At 42.5% G+C, this 20,528-nt stretch overlaps 1 long non-coding RNA gene across 1 annotated transcript; it reads right to left on the bottom strand.

Annotated features, from left to right (window-relative positions):
* Nucleotides 1-12,871: 12,871 nt before the first annotated feature.
* Nucleotides 12,872-17,105, bottom strand: LOC121066073. The gene is made up of 3 exons (XR_005817490.1): nucleotides 16,327-17,105; nucleotides 14,998-15,235; nucleotides 12,872-14,262 (listed from the first exon to the last, which is right to left on the bottom strand). It is a non-coding gene; the product is annotated as an uncharacterized LOC121066073 (long non-coding RNA).
* Nucleotides 17,106-20,528: the final 3,423 nt, after the last annotated feature.

Below are 20,528 nucleotides of genomic sequence, written 5' to 3'. Positions count from 1 at the left end.
AGACAGACCCACCAACAGAAAGGTGATTTATAACTGAAACACCACAGCCAGAGAAGAGACTTAGCACCAGGGTGGGACATCAAAAGAAAACGTTTTTACGGAAGTATGGGTTGACATAAACCATTCATCCATTTTCACTCCTGCAGCAAAACCCATGTGGCCAAACCAGTGTTTAACATCCTTTGGACTTACTCCAGTCAATTCACAGATTCAGCTTCAGGGTGAGGGATTGGGGAATGTGATCAGACAGGAACAGTCACAGGGCGTTGTAGTCTGAACAAAAGGAAGGGATGCTGGACGAGAGAAATGGGGACGTGTCCATCTTACGTGGCAAATGGTTCTACTGTCTCAAAATATTAGTGTCCTATTTAAAGAAAGCTTTTAAAGCCCTAATGTGCCCCAACCATGCTAGTCACTTTTTCATTTAATACATAAATATATATACGCATGTATGTGCATGTATGTATGTATATATAAATATGTAATTTTTATTATTAAGTGACCCATTAAAGAAACCAAGGAGCAAACAACACACAGGGTGAACAATCCTACTCAGAGATGTTGCTTTCACTCTTTCTCTTGCTTTGGTAGATTGTTATATTGTGCAATGATGTCTTCTCACTGTTTTCTCTTAATTATCCCTAATTCTATTAAACAGACAAACATCAACTGCAAATAATTCATGCTTAATTATGCAGTGTTGGTGGTTGATACAGTATTAGCATCAGCTTTTCTTTTAATATTTTGGCAGCACACAAATGAAACTGTTATAATATGTTTAAATAGCCGCTCTCACAGTAATGGTCATGAATCCATCACGTGCACAGTAGCCTCACCTCCAGCCATGGAAGGCCAGCAGGGACGGTGAAAGGGAGCAGCTCTTATCCCAAATGAGCTTCCAGATGCCGTTGCTTGATATGGATCTGATGGCAGGAGGCTAGCAAATGGTTGCCAAGTGACCCTGGAGATACACAGGAGGCGCCGTCATGTAACACAAAACAATCACTTGCAAAATAAAGCAAAAATTCTCTGGGTTTTGTCATCATTATTATTTGTAATCGCTTCTGAGGATGGAGAAGCCTTGTCAGACCAGATGGGGCCAGCATATATAATAAATGACACACTACACTGCACAGGAACCAGAAGTAGTTGAGAGCAATAGGGTCCCTGGACTGCCAGTATTGCATTAGGGGCAAACAGATCCAATTGGAAGATGGTAAAAGACGTGGCCCTTTTCCTGAAGACACTGCAAAGGTGCCAGACAATGGGCAGCATTTTTTGCTTGAGAATACAAAAAAAATCTGGCATAATCTCGTATATCAACCACTGGAGCCACAGGGAGCAGCTCTTTACTTGTGCCACGGTAACTTGTACTGGTCCTCCAAGAATCTAAGATCTTCTAGAGTCTGGCTTTGTGTAGAATATGTGCCACAGAGCCTGTGATTAAAACCAGAATAATTTGTTCTGTGCTTCCTAGGTGTAAAAAAACTTTGTGAGATGGGATTTATTTTGCTAGGTGCTTTGCTTTGCTTTGCTTTACTATCTTTTCTGCCTGTGCAGAAGTAGCACATTTTCCTGCCCTGTTACACAGCAGCTAAAACAGATCCACGAGCCATGTCCCCATTTCAGAGGCTAAAGTATACCTCAGGGTGGCCCTAGGCTTCATTCTTTCCCTTGGCAACCTCCCATCATTTACCAATGTCCAGGCAATAAGAGGCACTGAACCGATTCCTAGGCTGGATGACAGTGGGCCCAGAGGATGGTTTGGATGTAATGAGATAGGACAGGCCTTTTTCAGGGAGCTGGTCAAGCTGTTCCAAGCAGATTCATACTTGCGTTAATTTCCAGGAGTAAATACTGCTTGAAGACATTGCATTTGCTCAGAATAGGACTATGAAGAGGATTTGGTTCTTAACCCATTTGGTTCTTAACCCGTACATTGTACCAAACATAACATGCCAGATACAGTTCTCCCTCCAGGCCCATCGAAAATACTTTAAATAGGTGGGACAAAATAAGTCTGGAGCCAGTGCTGGCCCTGCTGGAGTGGAAGCTGGGCTAGGTGGTCTCCCATGGCCCACGTCTGTGTGAATGACTCTGGGACCGCGTGGTGAGGGGAAGAGGCCTGGGCCCAGAGAGGCCTCTTCAGAGGTTTTGAAGCATCCAAAAGCTCATATGGCTAAAAGTGCCGGGAGTACAGAGACCCTTCTTTGCTGGCTTCACACAGTGGCCAACAACTGAACCGGTGAAGAGCTTAAAACAGCTCCATGGTGCAGAAGCAGCTCCCTGCGTTAACATGGCTGAGTCATAAAGGCCAGAGGCAGCCTTCCGCTAACGCGGGGCTGGCACAAAAGCTGAATAATGAAGGGAAGCTTACGCTGCTGCTGCTGCTGCCTTTACTCTGGGACTTGTTTTATTCTTGCAAGCTCTCAGCCAGTCACTATTCATGCACAGGTGCAACTATAAAGGGGCCAAATGTGGAAGGCAGGGTGTGACTAAGCCCAAAAATGAGCGACACGAATGCATTATTCATGCAGACAGCTTACAATGCCTGCAATTCCTTTCTTCAGAGCAGATCACTCCGCTATCAACATCAGCTACAAGATTCTTTGTTTCTGACACCTGCCTTTGTGTCTTTTTTACCTCAGAAGCGAGGTGACTGTGTGTTTGCATGAAATGGCTGCTTGGGCCAAATTTCCCAGCAATGCCGGGTGACTCCCTGGAGCTATAAGGAAGCAGCACGGGCCCAAGTGGCAATGGGGTCCAGAAATCTTATGCCATCGGTCCCTCTGAGGACAGGAAGGGGTGTGCTGTCATGAACTTTGTTTGAAATATGTATTAGAGTTACTGGTTAAAAGGGCGGAAATATATTTAAAGGCTAGAACAAGGAGAGAGGAAGAGGGGACTAGAGAAAGCAAAAAGAAAAGGTTAGGAATGGGGGAGAGAGGAACTTCCAATCAAGACAAAAAGAGAGCTTGAAACTTGACTTCGTTGTTGAAAATAATAGGGTTTTTAACAGTTAAAAGGTTTTAAAAGGTCATTATGCATTTAGCAGCAAAAGAGCAATATGAATTTCTAAGCAGCAACATCTGGAAGATCAAAAGAAATCATACTTCAATCAACATGAAAATCTCTGCTCATTACACGCAATCATATTTAGTTATTAATAGACACCGGCTAGACATTGACATTTTACACATTTCATCCTATGATGCGCCAGGGACACTTCTGGCATTTAGTTTATCATTTTCATCAGTGTCATGGAAAGAGTGACCGATATGACCCCAAAAAATCTCACACTGTCAGTCATCGTAAGTGAATTTATCAACACATACGAAATCGGAATCCACATGAGAGTTTTAACTGTTTGCATACTAAATTACTTCATTCTTCACGCTTCAAAAAAAATTCCTTTTTGCATAATAAATAATGATAAGGGGCAGCGGACAATTATATAGGTGGAAACAATATGCAAAATACTTAGAATTCAAATTTTTTGTGTGAATATATCCAGAAGTTGCTTAAGTAATCAGCTCAGCAGCTGTATTACCCATTGTTAGAGGTTAATACAACAGCTCTTCAGCTTATATTAAAAGCAGACCAACTTAAACTGTAATTGGCACATGTCCTGTTAGTCTTTTCTTTTTGTTATGCATCTTCCAAATGGTTCAGAAACGCAATTAGGTCAATATTAAAATTAGCTAGTCTGTTGTTTTGATTCAGAAAATGAAGAAGTCTTTGGGAGGAAGGAGTCGGTCCCAAAATAGCATTGACATCAACACGAGCACAAAAGGAGAGCGTTGTAAGCCAGCAGCTCTCGCCTAAACCTCTGCCTTGTGGTGTGAGAGGGAAGGCTCGTAACTGGGAATGGCTTGCGAGACTGGCATATTCGATTTCATGACTGATTTTTGTGTGTAATAATTGCATTAAAAAAATAATGAGAGTGGATTTCTTTCTAGTTTTACCAATCACTATGGCAAACATGCTGAGACGCTTCAGACAGAAATGTGATTTTACTTCTAATGACAATTATTTTTGGACTGAATTGTAATTTAGTTCGTTAATTAGATCTGTCACTGCATTTTCTAACTCAGTTATTGCATCCTTTGATGATTTTACCAGAATTATACTTCTATTTCTGCCACTTGCATTCTATGCTTTAATAATTCTTCAGACAAATATGCTAGGCGGTTGATTACATTTTGTGGCAGCAGTAATGTAAACCCTCTCCTGTGTTACATTGATTCAAAAATCATGCTGATCACTGAACCAACAAGCCAGGCCAATACTACTCTGAACAAGTGAACTATTCAGAGGAATTCAGCCAGGAGCAGATTGTGGACATGTTTTTTTAGTTATTAAATTGATATAAACATATACAAGCAATCATAGATGAAAACAATATTTAAAAATAAAAACAGCACCTTGAGCGTTCTAAAATTCATTTGGTTATCAGCTAAATGAGATCTCATCTACTGAATTATTTCAAAGCAAGTTGACATGGGATTACTATTTATTAATGATCTGGGATTTTTTAAGATCTTTCCATTTCTATAGCTTTAAAAATGAGATTGTTTTTATGTGAATTATAGCTTATTGTTGACCCAGACCTGTGGGTGTAGTTAGAAATTCACTTCTGGAATAAAGACAATGTGATCAAAACAGTCACTTTAAAAAAATCTTCAGCATTTTCAAGCTACCAGTTCCTCAAAGCTTCTCTGTGTATCCAGATATCTGCCAGTCAGGTGCTGTGTGACGTGGACTACAACACAAAGTCCTGATTCTGAAAATACCCACCACTAAACATAGCTGTTATGGCAGCAAGCAACCCCACGAGGCTATGCTAGGCTGTAATTTTACTGCCCTCCCTGAATATGGGACAGCCTGTAGCTGCTCTGGAGCAGGGGCAGAACAGGGAATGTTCACTATTTCCCTCTCTTTTTGCTTGCTCAAGGAAGAAATATCTGCTGTACTTCTCTTTGTGGTATTAAAGTGCTTCTTTTTTCACTCTTCTCTAAGAGAGAGATCACCAAGCCAGAACTCAACTTACCTAGTTTGCCTTCTATCTTCTTATCCAGTTAAGCCTCAGGCCTAAGAAAATGTATTTGAAACAAGTTTTTTTGGTTTTGTTTGTTTGTTTTTATTAACCATATTCTGTGAGATTTTAAAGATAATTCTCATGTTTATTGTTGTATTGGATTTTTTTTTTTCAAAATAACTGCAGTGTCCCATGAAGACATCCTCTGATATAGCATTCGGCCATTTGGCTCCAGGGATGCTGTGAATTTCCTTGTAGTGCACTGCAGGACTTCCAGGACACAGGGACCAGCTCATCACTTCCCGATACTCTTCCTTCTTCATTTCATTTAATTCTTCCAGTGTGCCCAATTTTCAAACCACTAACTACCAGCACAGGGTAAAAATATTTGTAATTATAACAGTTCTGCACAGACTTGTAATTATTTCTCTTAAGCTCCATGGACTTCCTTTCTGTAAGTGGATCATTTCTAGAAATGTTGGGCTGTGAAACAGAAATGGTTATTGCTTGAAAAGGCTTTAAAAGACCCAGAAAATGGAGCAGACCCAGAAAATGGAGCAACGCTCATGTACCAGACCACTGCTCAGAAAGACCTTGCTGGAGCAGGAAGGAAACACTGAATGAACACAGCCCTGAGAGGAGGCTGTGCATTATTCTAAAATCCAGGCACTGAAGCTGAGCACAAACTCTCCTAAAATCCTCTTTCATATGTTTCTCAATGATAAAAGCACACTTCAAAAATAAATAGACTTAATAATAACAGATAGGAATCTGAATTATTAAAAATCCCAAGGATCTGATTAAAAATAGCCAAAAATTCCTGATAATGGTGCTTCCCAGACTGAGGCACGCAGCCCAGGCAGGAAATGCTGGTGGGGATGAGCTCATGAGCTTGGAAGTGGAGCCCCAAGAGAAGACGTCTGGGAATTTCTGTCTTATCGTCCCTGTGGATTTTTGTAATGCCATCATGGTTTAATCTTGGCAATTAACCTCCTCTACTATAAATGTAGTTAAGAAATTAAGACAGTGTTCATTTGTGTTTTCATAGGCTAAAGTAGGGTTTTCCAGGGTATAAACCCTCCTGAGTAAACATGCCATGAAAAATATTGATACTTAATGCCTGTTGTATGGAGGGAGGGAAGAAGGTAACACTGGCTAAACAGGCACAACAGAGAAAGTTAAAGCATGCAGACATGTGGAAAAGGTGTGCCATTTGGCCAATTATTGCAGAATTAGACACTCTGAAGAAAACAAAGCTGTTAAAAGTATGAAGCTGTAGGAGCACCATATGAGCAGGGCAGGCTGGGGGCGGCTTTGAAGGGAAACATCAAAAAGAGAAATGCTGATCTTATAACTACTACTATTTATACCTACTTGTAACTTTGCAGAAAACAGGTGCAGAACTTTAGGTTTAGGATGGTAAGAGAGCTCTTGGCTTCTAGTGATGCCTGGATGTTCCTTGGATGTAGTGGCATGCTGGCCCTTGTCCCCACGGTTGCTTTTCTCCCGCATGCTCTACCCCAGCTACTGGTTGGTGACAGCACCACACTGACCACAATCCAGTAAGAACTGGATGTGGTCTTCTCTGGGAGAGAAAAAGGTTCTGGGAGATCCTGGAGTTTGGCATCACACTGGGTCAGTAATTGAGTGGATGAGGGGAGGAGGGGGGCAGGAGCAAGAGGGGTGTCAGGCAAGCAAGAAAGCAAAATGTTTGAAATTGCCCTGTGACATCAGTCAGGATGCTTGTGGAGCAGTGGGGTTCACGCAGGTAAGAACAAAAACCCAGGCTAATGGAGGCCTGAAGCAAGGCAAGGTGGGCTAGCTGTGGGAGGACTGTCAGGAGGGATGTAGTCACTCTGAAATAGAGATGCCTCCGCACAAAAGTTGGAGCAGCGCAACTCATTCCAAAACAGAGTCATGCTGCTTCCAAAGTGGTTTAATTAAAGCAGAATCAAAATGTCAGCATAAAAAAAAAAAAAAAAGAGAGAGAGAGAGACAGAGAGAGACAGAGAAAAAGGAAAGAAAAGAACTTTTGTATGAGGACACAAGGCAACTGATGCCAAAAAACAAAAGTTACAGGGGAGGGAAAAAAAAAAATTTCCATGTTGCCAAAGCCCTTTTCTCACTGGAGGGAATTTCAGCTGAATGGCTGCCACTGCCGGCAGCTGGAGTCGCAAAGCGAGCAGGGGAGCAGCGGGGTTCTCATTCTCTCGCCTTGCTGGCCGAGGGCTGGGACAATCCAGCTCATTATTTTCAAAGGCACAGCTCAAAGCAGTAGGTCCGGCGCTTGCTGGGCCCACATTAGTCCATTTACAGCATTTGTCCTAGCCTGTTACCAGGCTTCTGGCAGGGACAGGGATAAAAACAGTCTCTGAAAGGAGGCTGGGCAAATGGCAGTGCTGAAAAACACTTCTGTTTTCACCATTCGGGGGGAATTCGCCGAGAAATCCAGCCCAAGGCAGCATCCAGCTGCAGTAGGGAGGGAGCAGCTCTTCGCCACGTCCCACACCAGGAGGGCTGCAGGGCACGAGTTGCATAAAATCTGCTGTTGCTTCGACCCAACAAGCTGTCGATGCCCTTCTGCCACTGAACTGATGGGCAACTGATGAACTAAGGGCGGGTTTATGGGCATCCACGTGCATTTGTGAAGTCAGAGGAGGATTGATGAAACTGAACTTGTGGTTGCTGTTTTCACCTTATACTTGCGTGGTGATCCGAGTAGCTCCTGAGCTGCAAAGCAGCATCAGCCTTTACTTCCCTCCATTCATGCAACAACCAAATTCTTGGTAGCAGCTCAGGAGCTGGTTTTAGAAATTGCACCTCAATGATAGACTGGGTCAAGTCAGCTGATGGCAAGAAGAATCTCAGAAAACCTTCAACAAAGACGGTTACTTTTGTTAGCCATTGGTACAGCATTCCTAGTCCACAAACAACAGTGAACAAAATCTAGCAAAATGGTCTTTAACTGAGAAATTTCACCATGGGGCAAATGTTCATGGCTAAGTTATAAACCCAATGAATTAACAATGCTACACAGGAGATGATAGAAAAGCTGTAATATGACTGTGCTAATGGGAATCCCTAATTCTGGTAGATGATTTTCCCTTTGTCCTGTTGTGGCTCCTTTCTTCCCAAGCTAGAAATAAATATATAAGTTAAATGGAATAAAAATGCCCACCTAATTGTGCAGATGCATAGTTAATTAATCACTTAATTTAACCCACTTAGCTTCAATGGGAAAGAAATGTAATCTGACAGTCAAGGCAGCAATAATTTTTCTATTTACTCTAGTGTTTGAAAACATCTACATGTTAAAAACAGTGCCTACACACAAAGGATTGATGCTAATCTTTTTGCTTAATTTGGTTTTAAAAAGATTTTATAGCATTTAATAGGTAAAGTATGCACCCTGGGTAAAAATAACAGTCCCATTAAGCGTCTGGTAAATATTAACAAATTTTATTAAAAACAAATACATATATTTGTGGATAGACAGATTAGAGAGCTACTTAGCTGTGAAAATTTGCTTTGGGCTGAAACTTGATCAAAAAATTGTGTGCTTATGGCTCCAGAGTACACACTGCTCCAAAACATTGAACTGTGTGCTTCATTATACTTTAAATCTAAGCTTCCCCGTGTTAATGACTCTCCGGTACGCATTACCATAATGCAGCATTAAACAAGCCACGCTACGCTGCCTCCACAACGCTTTTCTGTCCAGCAGTGGGGAGCCGGGCCCTGGGGACTGCTTTGGGGTCCCCTAAGGAACGAGGTGGCACCTGAGCCTCGGTGGAGCCCCGACGTCGAGCACAGCCCAGCAGGTTGTGCTCACATGGCTGTGCCTCCTCTTCAACATGAGCTTTATAGAAATGGAGGCCAAAATGCTGCCCTGTCTGTCTCAGGCAGGAAGGTAAAACTGAGATTTTTGCCTTGAGGATGAAGGATCGGGGCCAGGTTGCTGGGTCCGTGTGCACCGGAGGGGATTTGGGGCTGGAATTACTGATGCTGATCCTGCCAGGGGTGGCAGCGAGCACTCCTGCAGGAGCTGTGCTGTCACCCCAAATAGGAGCTGGGACCCTCAATGCTGTGTCTCACCCCAACCAGTAGCCCTGCTGGTTTTGTCTGCTCTTACAAGTGGTTCTGCTGGAGGGAACCGCGGAGAAAAGCTGGGATGCACTCAGCACACACAGCACACAGCTCTACACTGCACACACCCCACCCTGGCAGGGTCGGGGTGGTTTCCAAAACAGAGGAAAGGGAAGGATATCGGGGACTGTTAGGAGGGTTAGCAACAAAACCCTGGGCTCTATATTCATGGAAGACTTTTCTAAAAGACTTAAGGAAAACTTCCAAGCAAAGCTCTGTGAGATTACCGATGCACTCAGACGTTAAGTATGGGCTTAAATCTTGGACTGGGTCCAAAGCTGTAAAGAAATTATGTCCTTAACAATGTAGACTGCGTGCCCCTCCACAAGCTATATTGAGCTACTATTTTTGAGGACAAAACTGCCACGGCAAAATGTATTTTTGTTTACAGATGTACACTCACTCATATATGTATATATATATATATAAACATGTGTATTTATATATGATATATATAAATATGTATATGTGTGTGTGCGCAGCATCTACCACCTAAAGACCCTAGGATGCTTTCAGCACTACCTTCACGACTGAGACCATCTACTCTGAGCTTTATAGGTAATGGATTTCTATCTCACTGGTAGTTCTGGAAAAACGTCATTGAAGTTACTGTGTCTCATTCCAAATCATCTTGCCAGTTATCAGCAAACAGGGAGATATATTTAGAATCATTGTAGCAGGTAAAACAAAGTGCTTCATTTGCCAAAATAATTCATTTTCCTTTTGATGTAAGCATTTTAAACTTTTTGATATTAATTTTCAAGCCATTTCTAGCTGAAATGTATTTTCTGATAAAAAACAAGGAATATAACACCCTGGCACTGTTAAAAAGAAGCATACTATCTATGAAACTATAACAAATATCTCAGTGAAATAAAGCGTATTCTGAAGACTTAGTATCACAAAATCTTCCTGGTTCATCAGAAATTTTAAATAAAAAGGTTCACACAGCTCTGTATTTTGGGCCCAGGATGTGGTTCCTATCATAATTTTGAAGTTGTAGACAGACTGGAGAAAGTTTAAGATATGTCTGTAGTCCTCCAAGTTTTGTGCACAATTTCCTCACCAGGCGTGCTGTTGGGGTAGGAGACAATAAGGGAGAGACCACATAAGTAAGAAATGGTATTTAGGCTACAGCAGTCTGGGAGATGAAATATTTACTTTGGCAACGAATGGGAAAACCAACCCAAATTAACCAGGGGGGGGGGGGGAAAAAGTGGAAGGGGAGCTGCTACTTGTCTGCAGTGGAGCAAAGTACTTTGCTGAACGTGCTTCTGACATATCTCACGGCCAAGAAATGCCTGGAGGTGTGCTTCATCCAGAAGACAGCTCAGCAAACACAGCAGGTGAACAAGTCCTCCTGCCCATCCGCTGTCCCGGCGAAGAGGCTGGTACCTGTGTGCTGCCTGGGAGCGATACCTGGCTTGTGGGATCTGGAGACAGGTGGAGCAAATCAAAGAAAGCCTACAAATTGCTATAGCCTAAACGTGTAGCAAGAGAATTTAATGAACATTGAGCTGAGAAGACAAGCACAAGCACGTAGAAGAAACCCTGGGCAGTAAATAGCATGAGCATACAGGCCAGGCCGTGTTATGGTTTGTTTAATGGGAAATACAATGGGTGACGGTGGAGGAAAAGGTCTTGATCCTCGGTGAGGCGTGAGCTTTACACTCCGAAAGTCTTTCCTGAGAAATAAATTCATACTGGCTCGAATATGGGCATTGTCACACAGAGTGACAAGCGGCTGAGTGGCTGTAAACAAAAGGTAATGATAAATGACACTGCATCAGGCCGCCGTGTCTGCGTGGCTGTGACGGCCAACGAGATACCGTCGCAAAGAGGCTGGAGCTGTCACCGCGACAGCCCGGCTTTATTTTAACATCTCTGCTAATGATCTGGAAAAGGCAGGAGAAACGCACGGCATTTCCTTCGTTTGATTTTCAAGGAAAGAGGCAAGCCCCTCACCTGCTCCTGGGAGACCCCTGATATCAAAGCACCGTTCCCCCCCCCCGTCTGCAGCGAGACGGATCGCGGCAAGGCTGCGCAGGCAGTTGTTTGAGAAAGCGCCCGATGGTGGAGGTGGTGGCAGCGATACAAAAGAATACGTAGCAATTATCTGCCTGGCGAAGGGGCTGTCCAGGAGCAAACCAGCTCTTGACGTAAGCAAAATGCAGTAAAGCAGATAGATAAACCTGTGTGTGTCAGGGAAGGGGGTGTTTTCGATAAACCTGCAGGGATTTTTGCTCCAAATTGTTTTAAGTATCCATGATATTTCTTCGGGGAATTTCTGATCACCTCCTTTCTGTTGTCACCGGGTTCGTTCACCCCACAGAAATGTGCGTAGAGAGAAAGAGGTGAGACAGCATTCGTTACCTGAACGTCGAGGTTTTCGGGGTCAAGGGGGGAAACAGCAGCAGGAGGAAGGTCTGAATGGGCAGAGCAAAGGAGGAGCAGAGGCGGAGAAAGGCAGCGGTGTGGCTCAAGCAGAGATCCCACCAAATATGCTGAAGCCAAAGGGAAAGGGACCATTTCCATTTTGCCTTTTTGATGGAGGCAGGAGTGGCTCTGCCATGTCCTGTGCACCTTGCGGCCAACTGCAGCAAGGTGGTGTAAATGAGAGAGCGAAAACCTCCAAACAGGAAAAATGGAGGAGATGGCAGACAAAAGAAGCCACAAATAACCCTTCATGCTGGGGGAAGGGATAATCCCTTCATGCCACAACGGGCCCAGGGGGATTGGGATTGCTTTGGTCCACTCCTGTGGCTAATAGAAAGAGGGGGGGGAAAGCAAGCAAGCTCTGCTGGGTTTCACCTACACTGTTTCTGACTCCTCTCATTCATAGAGAAGATGGCTTTTAGCAGGCTGCTGAAGAAGCGGATCCTCTAACCACTCCCCTTATTTCTTGATCATTGCTGCTGTATTGCGTAGGTGGTGCTATTGTCAGACGCTGAAAGCCATCAGGATTCAAGGAAGAAAGAGACAGAGCATGGCAAGAAGAATGAAAACAAATGATTAGTAATTTATTCAGGAATTCAGGAAATTGTGCAGGTCTGCACTTCTGCCCAGGTTTTGGTAAAGTGAGCACACTGCTGCCCTTTCTCAATTTTGTCTTATTTTCTTAAAGGTGTTTTGAAAAGCGTTTTTTTTTTTTTTTTCCTTTATTGCTGTGCAGTAAGTCAAAGAATAATATCCCCGTACACAGGGGAGTCCTGCCATTTCGTTGTGATGTGCACAGGGAGGAATGTCGTTGCTGAACATCAGCTGAATGGTGAAGCTGAGAGGTGGGGGGATGTTCCCAACAGCCTGAGTCACATCCTCAGCTTGTCACTGCTGAGCAAACGAAGAGGTGAACTGGCACTGTTTCATGGCACTCAGACTAGTTATTCTCACATCTGCCCCAAAACCTGGAAAGTAAAGGTACTTTATATGTTTGGACGAGATACCTGAATTTGTGGGTGATGTTGGAGTACAAATAATTAATAAAGATGACCAAGAGAATGTCTAGTAACTGCTTCAGCCTTGGAATATCAAGCATCAGTATGCAAAGGCCTTTTAAACAAATCCTTTCTCATTGCCATCATAAAATAAAATTGGCCCTTGACTCTTTAAAAGGTTGTTTCCCTCAGCTCCGAGTGGTATAAATACAATATGATTTCATGACCGTAGACATGTGGTGCTGTCCAGAGCAGGCTGTTCTGTATCACTGAGATGCCAAAATTTGGCTAGCAAAAGTGGAAACACAGCAGGTAAGAACCCAGCAGAGGCAGGCGGATGAAACTGCTTTATTCTATTCTGTGCCATGACCCATGTTACAGCAGAAAAAATATATCAGATTGCCGTTCTCTCCCTATGAGCCAAAAAGAAGGGAGAGTTGTGCCTCCCTGAGACACAGTCATGACCCCAGGTCAAGAATTACTGACACTGTGGCCTAATAAAACTCTTCTCTTTGACTATGGCAATCAGATCACGCTGGGAAACTTCCACCTCTCTTGTCATAAGAGATTCAACAGTCAAAATTCAATCCCATTCCTATTCAAGGGCAAAGATGCCACTGGCATCAATAGGAGCAGCACAGGTATGAAAGAGTTCAGATGTCAAGTGTGTATTTGCAGAAACTGATTCTGCTGAAGACTATGCAGATATTGTTATGCTGCTCTCTTCCCCATTGCTCTCCTTTTATATTATCTGAGGAAGAGTGCCCACAGAGGACACAGATGCACTCTATTAGATGTAGAGTGAGTATTGTTAAAAATATCCTCTCTAATACCAACTACATATTTACTCCTTTGTAACCTCATCAACTGTGACACTATATAATTACAGATTGTTCAAGAGTCTTGCCTGCCCACTCAGTGCCAAAATGAAAAACAACTAAAGAAAACATAAAAAGCAAACCAGACAACTGAGCACGAGCCCTCCACCATGTTCCCAAGAGGCTCAGGAACCAAATAAGCACTCCACATCTTAAGGGAGATAATGCCACCCTACAGCATTCTCCTCCTCGGCAACTCTTTCACTAAAGTTGTTAACAGAGGAAAACAGCAACACGTGGGAAAGTAAAGGTTAAACAGAGTCAGCACAGATGAGTCACTTTTAATGGTAATTCTTATTTCAGTTGCACAAGTTTTCAAAATAGTCTGTTTTATTTGTGTGTGTGTGCAATGATCTCTTCTCTCACGTCGTGCTGGTGCAGTGTTATGCCAGGACCATGCCTAATGTGCAGTGAAGTGCATGTCCCTGATGTTCCTGATGATGTCCCTGAGTGTCCCAGACCTCAGACACTGTCCCATTATCAGACCCACCTGGGCAGAGCATCATACATGCAGAGCTCTGCTGAGCTTTGGGAGCTCTGCATGGATGAGGCAATCTTCCTACGCAGATCAAGGGGGAGCTTGAGAGACAAAATAACAAACAAAAGAATAAAATGCACTGTGAAATACTGGGTAATTTTTTAAAATGTAATTTAGCAGGTGTTTAGTTATTACCCTGAAAATAAGGCACAAATGTTTTCGTGACTCATATTTGCGCTTTAGTTAAATTCTCCCTCCATAGCTGTAATTTAAAACATTTGCTTCATCCTGGGAGAAAAAAAAATAAAAAATGAAGATGTTTGAAATAAATCACGGCTGCAAAATGTACCCCTGTAGGGTACACACAGAAACTACAACACCAGCAAATGTTGAATTCTGATCATGGCTCCTCCTTGGGGAACAGCTGTACTCACCTTCTTATTTTGGCTCCCTTGTTCCTTCTACACTAAATGCTTTGATCTGGTCAGCTATAAATAGTTTATGTCACAGCCCCACAATCTTGCTAGGATAGGGCAGCGATACATTTCTGTCCTAATCTAGTGATGTCTTAGATTGGCAGCTCTATCTTGATATTTTCATAACGTAAAAGTTAAGCACTAATTAAATACATGAATAACTGGATGGGTAGGGTGAGAAAAAAACTTGTGAACAGAAGATTGACGGTGAAATGTTTATTATTCCTTTATGTTTGATATGGAGTAGCTAAATTATTTGGTTGGGGTTTTCTGTGATTTTGCTGTGAACCCATTCATGGTCATTTGGCCCCTTTATTTTTACTGAAGGTAGGAGAGTTAAGGACACCTAACTCCATACAGAATGCTACAGGTTTTCACTGCTTCAGCCAACGCTCATTATCAACCACACTCCTCTTTAAAGAGCACTTTCTACATCTGCAAATGATATAAAGTGTGAGATCTCCACTGGCAGGAAATGACCTCACTGGAGCTTGGCTGATTTATGGCAGATGTGGTCTAGGACAGGGGACTGCATTGCAAGCATTACCTCCCACAATTGTAGAAATGAACTGACAGACCGTTTGGGCGTAGGAGAGAGTGTCCAGCAGAGATTTGCTTTGCAAGAGAAAATGTCTCTTTAAAATACACGAAGAGTGATCAATCACCAGACAATTCCTTTTGAACCTTTCTTCTTTCTCTCCTAGATAATTCCTTTCCTTTTCCCCATCACTTGCTAGAAGACAGTGTTGGTTTCCAACCATGCAGCATGTAGAAGAAAGGAAGCTCTGTCAGGGAGATGTGGGGAGAGCAAGGGTTAGGAAGTGCTTTTTCAGAAGCAGAACCTCAGGTAAGTTATAGAATTACTCTATCAATTTATATAGGTATTTACTTGTGGAAAAGATACCTAATAATGGGCTTTCAATCTTGTTGACAAAAGCTTGAACAAGATTGAATGGCTGGAAGTTGAAGTTAGACAAATTCAGCCTTGAAACAAGATGTAATTTTCTGGTAGACAGGGTAATTAAACACTAAAAGATTATCAGTGAAGGTGGGGATCTCACTGCTGGCTGGAGGCTTTAAGGTGATAGCAGCCACCTTCCTAAAAGATGTGGTTCAATTCAACCTCCATGGGGGAAAAGGATTCCCTTTTTCTCTCATGCACAATTGGCCAGGTGTATATGATTGGAGGGTTAGAGATATTTTATTTTATTTTATTTTACAATTTTATTTTATTTTATTTTATTTTTTAATTTTATTTTGTTTTATTTTATGTTTTATTTTATTTTATTTATTTATTTATTTTTTTTCACAATTACAGACTGGCCATCACAGACAAGAAGGCACCAAACAAACTAGATCTGTATTCCAAACGGATAGAAAAAGATGTTCCTAGATATCTGATAAGTATTTCTGGCTTACATGCAGAGAATCATATTGATTGGCAGATTTAAGACTGGAAAGAATTTTTTCGGGTCAAATTGGAAAGAAATTAGTTAAAAGATGGGAGAAGGTATTACTTTCACTAATTGTGATCAATTAGGCATGTCCCATTTAATAAACTCTCATTGCTGTGGCCTCACACATACTTGGCACTGCAGCTTGCTCTTTCTGCTCCATGCCTGTAGCACACAACTGTTATCCCTGAAGACATTAGGGCTTTAATCTAAAATCATCATGCTGCACTGAATAGATTACATTGTGCAGGAGATCAAGCTAGATGATCTTATAGTTCTTTCTTATCCTAGAGGAAATTACTCTGAGAAATTAAGGCTCAACGTTGTTTCCATTGATCACAATATGAGTTTTGACACCAGCGTCAACAAAATTCCTATAAATTCAAAGCTAACGTAGGCATGATGCAAACACGCCAACTTACTTTGCTAGTGGCTGTGAGTTCAAGACCTTCCTGAGAAGCTCAAACAACACACAATGCAGCAGCCCACTGGGTCACACGGGATTTGCTGAAGGGGAACTGGGGCTCTCGCTTGCAAATAGCATTAACTGTTACACATTAATTATCTGTGCTACTTCTATTCACACAACCGGTATCAATGTTTCTGCAACATGAGCATTTGCTCCTTATGAAACATCCAGAATTCTGCTATTGTGGTCTTGTCTACAGAAGAATCCTACACACTGTGGAACTTTTTTTCCCCAGGCCATTGTGAGATACATAATGGCAGCTATTTGAAATCCAGCGGAATTATGGGATATGGGGACCATATCCAAAGTCCCATTATCCCTCTTATGTCATTGTTTTATCTCAGTTTGGGATAAATGGCAACATTTTGACCTATTCTATTTGATCATCATTCTATTTGATCATGGACAAAACAGTGTGCTGTGTCACTATGGCAATCGTTGCAAATATGCCGTGGTTTCTGGAGATGCATTAGACATCTCTACCGGCTGGCTTCATCTTTCCAAGTCACCTACCAGTCCACCAAACTGCTTTTAAAGCAGTTTCTGTGGCTATGTTTGCAGTGATCCTACGACCAACTGCTGCAGGAGTGGGAAGGGGAGGCCAGTAATCAGTTGCTTCGGAGTAACTTTTTCTGTCTCGTTCAGGAAAAGGCTCTTTCCAGGCTCAGTAAAGAGTGGTTGTGCATGGAAGAGGGTTGTGCAGCAGACAGCAAAGATAAGCATGGCCAAGAAGTTTTGAGATGACACACAGCTCTTTTGAAGAAGACAAATGTAAAGACAAGAAAAGAAGACATTTACATTGAAGACAATGTAAACATTGATAAGATCCCCTCTCAGTCTTCTCTTCTTGAGAAGACTGAGAGGGGATCTTATCAATGTTTACAAATATCTTAAGTGTGGGAGACAGTGGGATTTGGCCAACCTCTTTTCAGTGGTTTGTGGGGACAGGACAAGGGGCAATGGTCAAAAAATGGAGCACAGGAAGTTCTGTGCCAACATGCAAAAGAACTTCTTCACGGTGAGGGTGACGGAGCACTGGAACAGGCTGCCCAGGGAGGTTGTGGAGTCTCCTTCTCTGGAGATATTCAAGGCCCATCTGGACGCCTACCTGGGCAACCTGCTGTAGGGAACCTGCTTTGGCAGTGGGGTTGGACCCGATGATCTCTGGAGGTCCCTTCCAACCCCTATGATTCTGTGATTCTGTGATTCTGTGAAAGTGAGTTTTCTGAAGAGCTTTAATGGTTGCAGCCCATCATGACAGCATGTTGTTTTGGGTCTAGTGATCCCAATGCGCAGCCTCCCAGGACATGGGCTCATCTCAACCTGAGGAAGACAGAACTAAATGTAGCAAGTGAATTACACGCAAAAAGAGCCTGCTTATCTCCATTGTCTGGGCTCACTAGATCTGCTGTAGATGTCTTATGTGTAAATGTCTAACCTAAGATGAGATAAATCCCATCACCATGAAGGGGAAGGACTGGGTCCCTATTATATCACACTGTAGTTAGTGGCTGCACTTCCTTCATTCCGCTGCCAACACGCAGAAGGATGAAACAGGACCAAATGTGAAACTGCATTGCTCTAAGAAACAAAAACAAAGCTCTGTGGCACCAGCAGGGTCTGAGCCACTCAGCTCTCTCTTTCCAGTCTGTATCTCCCAATATCTTCCCATCCAAACAGTAAAAATATTACAGCACATTTGCATATTATGACAACCAGTCATAATAACCAGTCTGGCTGAGCTTCTGGACTTTATACTAGAAGTTTGTTTCCTAGAGCTGTATCACAGAAACGTGTGAGCCATATCCCATCGCATGTAAGTGGCATGCACGTTAAGAAGTACAGTGCACAGTGCTATATCCATGTTATATCTGCATTTTTCCTTCATTACAAAACACAGCATTCAAGGACTAAATATGCATTTAGAGGAGCCCTGAGAATGCAAAGAGATAGTATAAACATCAGTAACGGAAAGAATCAAACTATGCCATTAAGCTGTAAAACCCTGAACAATCGTTGCAAAATTCCTTGTATTTCACAGCAGACTTGGTGCACATCTACAGGCCATACATGGAAAATTAAGGTACAGAAAGTGCCATGGCTCTAAAGTTAAGGGGCCAAGTTGCTTTGCCATCATTCCAGGGAGGATATCAATGTTCCTCTAATTTTGCAGCACTTCACTGGGGACATCGTCTCAAACCGTATCCACGCATATGGTGTTGGTTCTCTTTAACCAGATACTTGGCCTCCTAGTCACAGGAAATAGTGTCCCCTCTGCCATGAAAGGGCTGCCTATGGAAAGGTTTGTGAAGTCGTTAACCTGCCTACATTGTAGTGGTATTTCTTCAGAAGTTTTGTCTGTCAATTTAGCCTTGTAGTAAGAGGTTGAACTCCCTTAAGCAGTGGTAAACAAAGCACACTCACCACCCACCATCTAAAAGCTCCAGCAAGTGCTCCAAGGCAAAGGTGTGCAAGATGGAAACGGGTTTGACACAGGTGCTATTAAATGCTGTTGCAGAAAAATAAGGGGTGAAGAAAGATCTTTGCTATCCTCAAAACTTAAAAACGAGCAGTTGCCCACTATTTTCTACACCTTCAACGGTCGTGGCACAGAGCCTATGAGCAGGATTTTCACTGAAATGCCAGTCTTTAGCAAACCTGAAGGGGAACTTTAGAAAGAGCAAAGACGGTATGTTTGGGAAAACTCCCAGCAGCCTCAAAGAGGTGAGCCCAGATGGGACGGGTTTGTGTCTGGGAACCTAGACAGATGCCCAGGGATAGATTAAAAAAGGACTCACCATATCCCTGTTCATACTAATAACAAGAGCTGCCTGTCTTAGGGTTTGCTGACAGAGTGTTCCCAGTGCCCTTGACCTGAAACTCACTTTGCTTTTGACATTTCCTGAGCAGCTGGCATTAAACAGTGGGTTTCTTTATCTGGGCTGCGGTACTCTACTTTATCCTTTGTTGATTCTCATCAGCTCCATCACACCATACAATGTTTGTGGATTAATGTAAACTCGATGAAGATTATTGACAGTATAAACCAGTTGAAATAACAGAAAATGCTTTAAAAATATAGAAGCACCTTTGTGAAGAATATGTTTGTGCTAAAGCACTATTTTAGAATTGTTCTAGTTAAAAATGCAAAGTGTTTGTGTTTGCAGAGTCCTTAATAGAAAAGGATCCTTAGAAAGTTTTTATTTTTTTTTAAGTAAATTGAAAAAAAAAAAAAAAAATCCCCATGGTTTTAAAAGTAAGAAACTTCTGCTGAAATAACAACATTGAAAATTTTCAAAGAGAAAAATATAACTTTGATATTTTCACTGGACATGGATTTGATTTTCTTTTTCAATTAGATCCTACAGATATAAAGAAAAAAAAATACAATTCACTTCCTCACCTTCCTTTGTCATAACCACTCCTTCTTTCTGAAGACTGCCTCATGGCCATGGCCGCACACCAACCTCCCACTCATCATGCACCAAAAAGTTCCCTTCCCTCATTCAGTTTCTTCCCTAAGAGCTGCTGCTTTTGTCAAAACTTCCTGCATCACTTTTCTCCCTGTCAATGGCTCCGGACCTTCTCGCACTTGAACTATTGTCGCTATTGTCTGGTATGTATTGTATCCATTTGAGTCAGACTGTTAGGTCCATACCATAAAGGCCTCCAGACCCTCCTGCACCCCTCAGCAAACAAACACAGCCAGGGAACTATGAAATCTTAACCAGGAAAGCTCAACCAGGTTCCTCTTGAGGAGCTGCTTAACAAAGTGTCCTGGGGGAGTTGCAGGGCTTGCTGGAGTTGGGGTCTGTCTGCTCAGCAGGTTCAGGCACTCCTTTAGTGACATTAGGACCAATGCATGAAAGCAGAAGATAGACTGCAGACATCATTATGATGCTTGGTTTTTTCCAAGAATTTTCCACAACCTGGCAGCACAGCCTCCAAAAGAGCTAGGCCACATATGTTTGAATTTCTTGTGCTTCCTCAGTAGAAGTCATGGAGAGATACTAGGGCCATTTATAGCACTGGAAGTATGTATGTGCTTAAATTGCATATGTGCTTAAGTCATTTGCTGCCTCTTTGCTGACTGTTTAAGCTATTTCAATCTCATGGTGCATGCTCCATTTATAAAGGTGTGGGAATAATCATCTT

Source organism: Cygnus olor, chromosome 2, assembly GCF_009769625.2.
Source record: "Cygnus olor isolate bCygOlo1 chromosome 2, bCygOlo1.pri.v2, whole genome shotgun sequence".
Taxonomy (NCBI): Eukaryota; Metazoa; Chordata; class Aves; order Anseriformes; family Anatidae; genus Cygnus; species Cygnus olor.
This window is presented reverse-complemented; position numbering and strand designations above follow the sequence as displayed.